General features: G+C 30.5%; 1 pseudogene; it reads left to right on the top strand.

The window, feature by feature from the left end:
- Nucleotides 1-5,430: 5,430 nt before the first annotated feature.
- LOC142616676 (UPF0481 protein At3g47200-like) lies at nt 5,431-7,683 on the top strand (annotated as a pseudogene).
- The last annotated feature ends 1,192 nt before the right edge of the window (nt 7,684-8,875 follow it).

Below are 8,875 nucleotides of genomic sequence, written 5' to 3'. Positions count from 1 at the left end.
TAAAAAAAAATCCTTATAAAACTCCAAACAAGCATTTATTTAATATCAACAAACCGTCAATAAAGAGAAAGACATAAAACCAATGTTTCTTAATACTGAAAGGAGAACTTGGAGTTTTTATAGACCTTTAAAATCATTGATGATTGAATCGGAATTCATCTTCCATTTTTTTTTTTTTAATGTCAGATTTGATGACATTCATGGCTGAAAATACTTCCTCCGTTGTTTCTCACTTTCTGTTCTCTCGAGTCAGCTTCTTAGTAGTTTTGTGTGTGGATAATCAATGCACTATCACTTAATTTGAAAGATTTTGGCCAAAGGCTTGGAGAATTTTCTCGAGAGAGGTGTTTAGTACTTATTAGCTAGGAAGATTTGGGCCAGGGCCGGCCCTAGGCCTAGGCCATTTAGGCCATGGCCTAAGGCCACCTACACATGGAAAGGCCCCCAAATATGGGGGTAGTAAGTGTTTTTTTTTTTTAATTAAAAAAAAAAATGAGTTAAGTGTACATTTTTTCCAAAGGCCTAAGATATTATTTGACACACAAATGCCTAAGATATTAGATTAATGCTAGTACATTACAAGTTTTATTATAAAGTCCTATAAATTGATATGTCACCAATCACATGAAATAATTCAATACTCATTTATTTTTTTGTTGAAGTGTCACCTCATTGTCACATCAGTTTGTAAGTTTTTTGCAATAAAATTTATACTAAGTTTAGCATTTTCTCCACAAAAAAAAGAAAAAAAAGAATTAATAGAAATGCAACTTAATCTCCATTAAGTGAATGAAAAATGCTAAAACTAATACAAATTTTACAACAAAAATCTTAGAAACTAATGTGACACTAAGGGTCTGTTTGGATAGAACTTATTGCTGAAAACTGAAAACTGAAAACACTGTAGCAAAATAATTTTAAAATGTGTGAATAGTATCGCGGGACTCATTTTTAATGAAAAAGTGGCTAAAAAGTGAAATTTGTGGGTCCGTGAACAGTGCACGAATGCACTGTTCACGGAAGACTTGGTCAACAACTGCGGCTGGGAAGGAAAAAGAAAAAGAAAAAGGAAGCCCAGACGCTGGACGTGAACGTGGATGTGGACGCACTATCCAAACACATTCTAATATGATTGGTGTCACTTAGACAGTATAATAAATAAATGTTTGAATAAATATTTTTTTTAATTGGTGATATGCTAATTTGTAAAACTTATATAGTAAGTATCATTAGCTCACTTTGGGTGAATTAGCCATATTAATAAGTATGAATTAGTAATAAATTTGAAATAAAAAATAAACTAAAAACTGTATTATGTAAGTGATATTTAGATGTATAAGGCCCCTTTATAATTTTCGCCTTAGGCCTCAAATTATCTTGGGCTGGCCTTGATTTGGGCCCAACTATAATTCTCTCACGGACTGGACTTCGTAAATCCGCTTTGCTATTGGAGAGTAATATGGCTAGACCTACCAAACTTGAGGTCTAGATATATCCCATTAGATTTAGGTTTTCGTGTATCTATTCCACCTTGCTATCCTTGTTCAATTGCCATGTGAACCAATTTGGTATATATCCCTACTTTGATCATGTAGCATCGATTCCAATTACATCTTACATATTTATATACTCTATACATACAACAATACAATTATACAAATCACAAAGGCTTAGTTCTAAAATTTTGAAGCTAGTTATGAATCTTAGACAAATTAGTTAGGACTGGCTATATATATATATTCTTTTCTTCCATTTTACTCTATTTAAAGTCATACTATTTGTTACTCTAATTAATTAACATGCCACTTCTTTTTACTTTTTAAATCTATTTTCCTCTAATTTATTTATTATTATTTTTTTTTGTTTCCTCAACTTGAATAAGGCCACTCATTTTAACTGCTGCATTAGTCATTTTTCTTTGAACATGTCCATACTCTCTTATCTGACCCTTCGTCATATTTGTTGAGGTGCATGACACCTAATAGAGTATAGCTCACATGGAATTCTATTTCAAGATGAAATAGGTGAAGTAGTTTGCAAGTACAAGAATACTATTCCTAATGTAATTAGGAATAGTGTAGGCGATAGAAGCTTTTATAAAAAAATCTTGGTGCATGTGGTTTTATGATAGAGAGAGATTCAAAAAGAAACTGAAGAGTGAAACACAGTTTTGAAGCCCATAAAGAGAAAAAGAATAGTGTTTTGTGTGGTATTGAGGGAAGAAAGAAGTGGTGATTTTTCTTTTTCTCAAAAGACACATAAGGAAGATAAATTGAGGTTTTCTCTAGGACGATTATTTTGTTGCTACAACCACAGCGAGTTAAAGTATTCAGAGTGCAAGATCTTGCTATCGGGTTTTGTGGTCAGATTATATTTGTTCTTAGAGATATTATTGTATTTTCTCAATTTATTGTGAACTCAGGTTTTGGGTATAACTTGAGTGTTGTAATCTCTATTTTATTATAGTAGATTGATCGAATTTGTCCCGTGGTTTTTCTCTCTACACTGGAGTGTAATCTCTTGGTGCTCTTGTTGGTTGATTTTTTTTTTTTTATCGCTTCTGTAGATTTCTATTTTCTTTATTGCTTGGGTTATATTTAATTTAATTCACAAATAGACGGGGTTTTATCCCAACAATATTTTTATCAATAAGATTTATTTTTATCTTTAAGAAAATTTTCTTATTTTAAATCCTATCTTTTCGTATAATTTCACTTATTCTTTTTAAGGTAAAATGCAAAACTGACCCTCTAAGTTTCTTCAAATTTTATTTCAGTCCTCTAACTTTGCTTTTATTAATTTTAATTCTCTAACTTTCAAGTTTATTTAATTAAGGCTTTTTTTTATCAAATTTTGTTATATGTTGTGGTTAATTTTACAATTTTATAAATTTTCTTTATATTTTTTTAACTAAAAAAATTCAATTAATGATTGAAAAATAATTTTCAGAATTTTTTTTTTCAAAAAAATTTAACAAAAGTTAATTGAAGAAATCTGAAACTTGGAAGACTGAAATGAACTAAAGTAAAGTTAGAGGACTGAAATGAACTAAAGTAAAGTTAGAGGGTCAGTTTTGCATTTTAGCCTTCTTTTTATTATTTTCATTTTAACTACAAATATAACAGAATAACAGAGAAGAGATAGGTTTTAACATAAATTCACGCTACAAACTTGATTTCAATTGCTTGAGACAACTTTATGCAATGAAGCTAAATAAAACCAAAGCCAATCATAAAGTCGATTAGCTAGAAAGGGACATCATCTTGAAATAAGTTGGTACGCATAATATACATTCATGCACGTTCGCTCTTTGTAGATTGAAAGTCTGTACGTGTAAATGTGATAAATATATATGCCCTAACTATATATGATGATAATTTGGTATAATTGACTTATGCTTTCTAAAGCAAGAAGCTGACGCAATCAGACTGAAAACTAAGCTAAGAATGTTCTGCAATTATTTGATGCTGATTGTGATTGGTTGCTCTGCAACATATACAGTTCATGCACACTATTTGTTCATTTTGAACTCACCGTCTAGATTGAAAGTCCATGAAAATGGGAGTATAATTGATTCTACTGTTTGGAACAAGAAGCTACCGAGTAGTGGGGCTGCGTAAACAAGCTAAGAATGTTCTTGATTGTTGCCTTTTGGAACAAAATACTGCTACTATATTTGTGAAAATATACTTCAATCGTAAATTTAAAGCAGAAAAAAAAAAGTGAATTTTAAGTTTGTGAGATGTTTGAAAACTTGTGACAATTACGTATCTTTTGTGCTTGCACGTGAGAGAGAGAGAGAGAGAGAGAGAGAGAGAAAATCACACATACTATGAGTCCATAAATAGGATTGTAAGAAGAGAGTGTGGTATCAGCAACAAGAGACTCAATTCTATAAGTGTGTCTAAGAGGTGCTCTCTCAAGGGTCGAACTTTAGAAGCGTTTGCTTCTGGACCTAGCTATTTGGTTGGTTAGAGTTTCTATTATTTATAATTTAAAATTTCCATGAAATCAGTTTAAACTTCTGCCTATTTGAATTCTTGATAATTAGAACTTATTGTTCATTAGACCCTTAGAAATTGATCTAGAAATCCTGAGAGTTTAATGAAAAGAGAACAACCCACGTCTTTACTAGAGTAGAGACTTGAAAAGAAAAGTTTAATAGTTTTAGGCATGATTTTTCTATTTTCTATTTTTATATTTTATCATTCTAATTTAGTGCAAGTCATTTAAGATTTATTTTCTTATCTTAGATGATATTATCAATAAGATCTCTTTCGAGATTCATTCAACTATTATTTTTGTATGTTTTTAAAGTTATATATGAATTTATATTTTCTCTGGTAGACATTAAAATTATAAACTATATTCCAAATAAAAGAAACACCATAAAAAATATAAAGTTATAATACAACTAAAATAAAATAGATTTTAAATCGAAGAACATTAGGGCCTAATTTATTAAAACATTTTGTAGCTTCACTTAAAAGTATAATCATTCAATAGGCTCAAACTAATGCTAAATTCTTTAACATAAATTATATATAAATCAAGCATAATATAAAAGAAAGAAAAAAATTATTTACTTTACTTGTGACTTGTGGAGAATAAGCTTAGTGGTAAAAGAGATAAATATTGGGTTATCGTGACTAGTTTTCAAAAAATGGTTCTAGAAATATGCGTTTCTATATTTTTAACTAGAAAATGACCACTTTTCCGAGAAAAGAAATCAACAGACATGACAAATATTTTATTTTAAGTGACTATAGAAATATAATATTTTGACCAAAATTATGGGAACTATTTAGAAGAACATAAAATTGCAAATTTTGTATTTAGGACTTAGGAGTTATATATTTTTACTGTTTTGTCAATTGTCATCAATTAATGAAAAATAAACATCTTTTTTCTTTATTACTTGTATATGTTTAGGCATGTTTCATTGGTGTTTATTATATAGATTATATAAAAATTGATTATATTTTATATATTTCATAAATTTTTAAAATATAAATTATTATAATCTGATTGAGTGATCTCTAAATTATTAAATCAACAAATATTATCTAAGATGTTTTCAAAAAATAAATTGTGCACAGTATGGTTTAAAAAATAGTTCATACTTTGTAAACTAACTAGATAAAGAAGAAATTATTTTGAGTTAAGTAAAGACTAACTTAACGTAAATATTTTTTATTTTGCATGAGAAAATACTATATATTAAATCATATTGCATACTTTATATATAAATAATATATATAAGTTATTTATATATATTTGACTTGGCCCCTAAACAATTTTCTATTTCTAGTGATTAGGAGAAAAAAGAACTTGGCTACTAAAAGATGGTCCCTACTACTGTTGCTGGTTCACTTCAAAATGATCGTATGTGCGAAGAGCTAAGCATTAACATTCCAATATTCATGGAGAATGATTTTATGGAGGCCCGAGTGTTGCATCTACAGAGTCCCCCAGAGACTTCGCCAGGTAAATGAAGAAGCCTACACTCCAAAGCTAATCTCAATAGGTCCTTTTCACCACGATGGAAAACAACCAAGGGATGAGGAAAATGATGAAAAAGATTTGAGGGACATGGAAAAGCTGAAATTGGGAAACTTAAAGGAATTCTGTAATCGGACTATGAAATGCCCAAAGGAAATAGCGAGGATCATTGAAGAAAATGAACAAAAGATTCGGAGTTGTTATTCAGAGAACTTTGATATCAGCAGAGAAGATTTTGTGAAAATGGTTCTAAAGGATTCCACCTTTACCATTGAGCTTTTCTTGAGGGCTGATAAAAAAGAAAAATATAAAAACGATTACTTATTAAGTAATCCATTGTTGAACCATCATCAGGGACGTAGCCAAGAAGTTTTGCTTGGGGGGCCAAGGTAAAACAATCATTTTGATTTGCAATTCAATGAAAAACTCAAAGTATAGTATATTTATAACACAAGATTATTGATAGAATTTTTTTGTCGGTGTAATTCTATAGCATTCAAATATCATAATACTAACAAGTTAATTGATCAATTGAGCATCTTTAAGTCTTTTTTCCTTGAGTTTCTCCTATTCTTTTGAAAAACCATAAGTCCACAACATTCATAGAAATCAAATATAAGTATACAACAAAACTGCAGACAAAGAAGAAAAAGAGGAATTTGGGTATTTCTCAATATTTGCTTAGCTTTAAATAAGAAAACTCTTTGTTAAGGAAGAGGGAGAAACTAATGAAAATGTGATTATGTTAGAGCTTCCCATGGAAGAGTTAATGAGAGTAACCGAAGAGAGAGCACCAAGTGATGAGGAGAGTCTTTTCAGTGGTTTTTAAGTGGAAGGGGATATTGTAATAGTTTTGAGGAAGTGCAAAATTGAAGTACAATATCATAAGTATAATACATTAGGTTCTTCAATTAAATTCAAGCACATGTTTAACATGACCAATAAAATACAAATAATGTTATTATTTTTAAGGAGAATTAAATTCAATACATATGATTTTAATCAAGCAATCTGATATGCTACACCTTAATTTTATCCCTTCACAAAAATTGAATAACTAAAAACTAAAAAATAAAAAAATATGGATGTGGCTATCATGCTTTAGAGAAGAATGGAAAAGATAAAAGGAGTTAATTTTTATGATTGCATGGTTGGAATTTGGGGTGGGAAGAATTTTATGAGTGGCCTGTTGGAGGGGGGCCAATCTTTTAATCTTGTGGGTGCCAACTCTTAACTCAACATGATTCTAGCCTAGTTTTACCTATAATTAGAGAGGTTTTAAAAAAATTTGGAGGGGCCATGCATAAGGTGGCTCCGCCCCTGACCGTCATATACTTGAAGACTTGATATTACTTGAGAATCAGCTTCCATTCTTTATTCTTGAGGAGTTACATGAAAATTTTTCCAAAGGGCACAGTGAAAATTCTCTTTTTATTTTGGCCCGCAACTATTTTTGTTCATGTATCAATAGCATACCAAAGGAGACGGAGAAGGAGAAAGGGAAGAAGAAGGAAGTAAAACATTTCACTGACTTGATCAGATATTTCCATTGTCCGACTAAACACAAAGATTTTGGAGATAGTATTCGTGATCTATCTACCGCAAAACAATTGTACGAAACAGGAGTGATATTCAAATTGGATGAAGTGGTATCCCACGGAAATATGTCCCTGTTTCACTTGCTCATGGCTTTTAAATTGCTTACCGTGCTTGAAATGCTTTGAGTGCTTGGAACGTACGCAACCTTTGTTGAAGATACCAAAATTCGAGATAGATGACATAACTGAAGGCCTTTTCCGAAACATAATGGCATGGGAGCAATGCTATTATCCACTGGAAGCTTACTTATGCAATTATATGGGGCTATTGGACTATCTTTTGAACACTAGAGAAGATGTGGAGTTGCTTGCTGAAAAAGATATTATAGTTAACTCGTTAGGCAGCAATGAAGCAATTGCCAGAATGGTAAATAGACTTTGCCTTGAAATTGTGGAAGAAAATTCTTGTTACACTGAACTCGCTCAAAAGCTTAACAAGCACTTTGACCAATGTTGCAACCATAACATGGGGCTCTTGAAAAGTACCTATTTCTCCAATCTTTGGAGAGGCACTGCAACTATTTTTGGTCTTATAATCTTTGGATTCAGTCTCTGGAGTACCATTAGGCCTTACGTTGTATAGATTCAATCCATTGCATCTGAACTTGTCATTTTGATGCACTCTCTCTCGTTCCTAACTGGGTAGTCTATATTCTATATTTGGGCACTGGTTGTTTGAAATGTTGTTTCAGCATCATCCATGAATGATATGTAATAATAATGTTCTATCTTTTGTTATTTCCCTTTACCATTGAATGCTATTAATAATATCATTGTTTCTTGTGCGGTTAATGCCTACTATATAGATTCTTTTTTCTTTACATTGACATTTTTCATATACAATATTATGCGGTTTCTAATAAAATGTAATATTATTTTTGTGGAATCCTCAAATTTAGAGGAAACCCAGAGAAGAAGGGGTCGAAATAATTAGCCTGATCAACGATAGCAAAAGTGTAGTACAAAAAACACCAACGGTGCGAAATAGGCAGCTGCCACCGATTCGCAAAGCTTTTGTGCATCACTGGATTGCTTGTCCCCCAAGAAGTTTTTTCCATCGCTGTTGACAAATAATAAATTTAAATTTATCAATTTTATTTTTGAAAATAAGTTTTTTTTCTTTTTTTTTTTTAAAATTTACTACACATGGTGAAGGAAAGTTGAAATATAGAGACTTGTAGAAAATATAAAAATCTCAAACTCTTAAGGAAAATTGATCATTAATGATAATTTAGTAGGCTTGCATAATGTATTTTTGAAAAATACTATAGTTACAAATTATTTTACAATACTTTTTACAAATTACTGATTTGGTAAGTGGTTATTACTTATTAGTCATATCAATAGTCTGTAAAATAGTTTGTGATGGTAGCATTATTCTTTTTTCTTAATTTCTTTTTTTTTTTTGATAAAAGTCACAAGTCTAATACATAGCAATATAGCATACATAAACCATAAAAAAAATAAAGAAAGAGAATATATAGTCATAAAATTGGGTTTTTTTAAACAGCTGTATTCAGCAAATCCTTTTGAGTTATTATGAAATAAAACTTGACCTTTGTCCTTTGGGTCTAGATTCTCTTAAATAAAAAATAAAAAAAAAAAAAAAAAAAAAAACAGTATTCGACATTAAGTATTACATACCTTTTTGACAGCGTATGAACAGTCGTTTGAACACGTACCAGGAATAACTTCTTTCAAGATGCTCAAAGAAGCAAAACAACACTACAAGACAATACGGGGGAAAATTAATTGTGGTAGAAGCAATTTTCTCA

Source organism: Castanea sativa, chromosome 11 (genome assembly GCF_040712315.1).
Source record: "Castanea sativa cultivar Marrone di Chiusa Pesio chromosome 11, ASM4071231v1".
NCBI lineage: Eukaryota > Viridiplantae > Streptophyta > Magnoliopsida > Fagales > Fagaceae > Castanea > Castanea sativa.
Note: the sequence above shows the minus strand (reverse complement) of the source record. Positions and strands in the feature narration are given on the sequence as shown.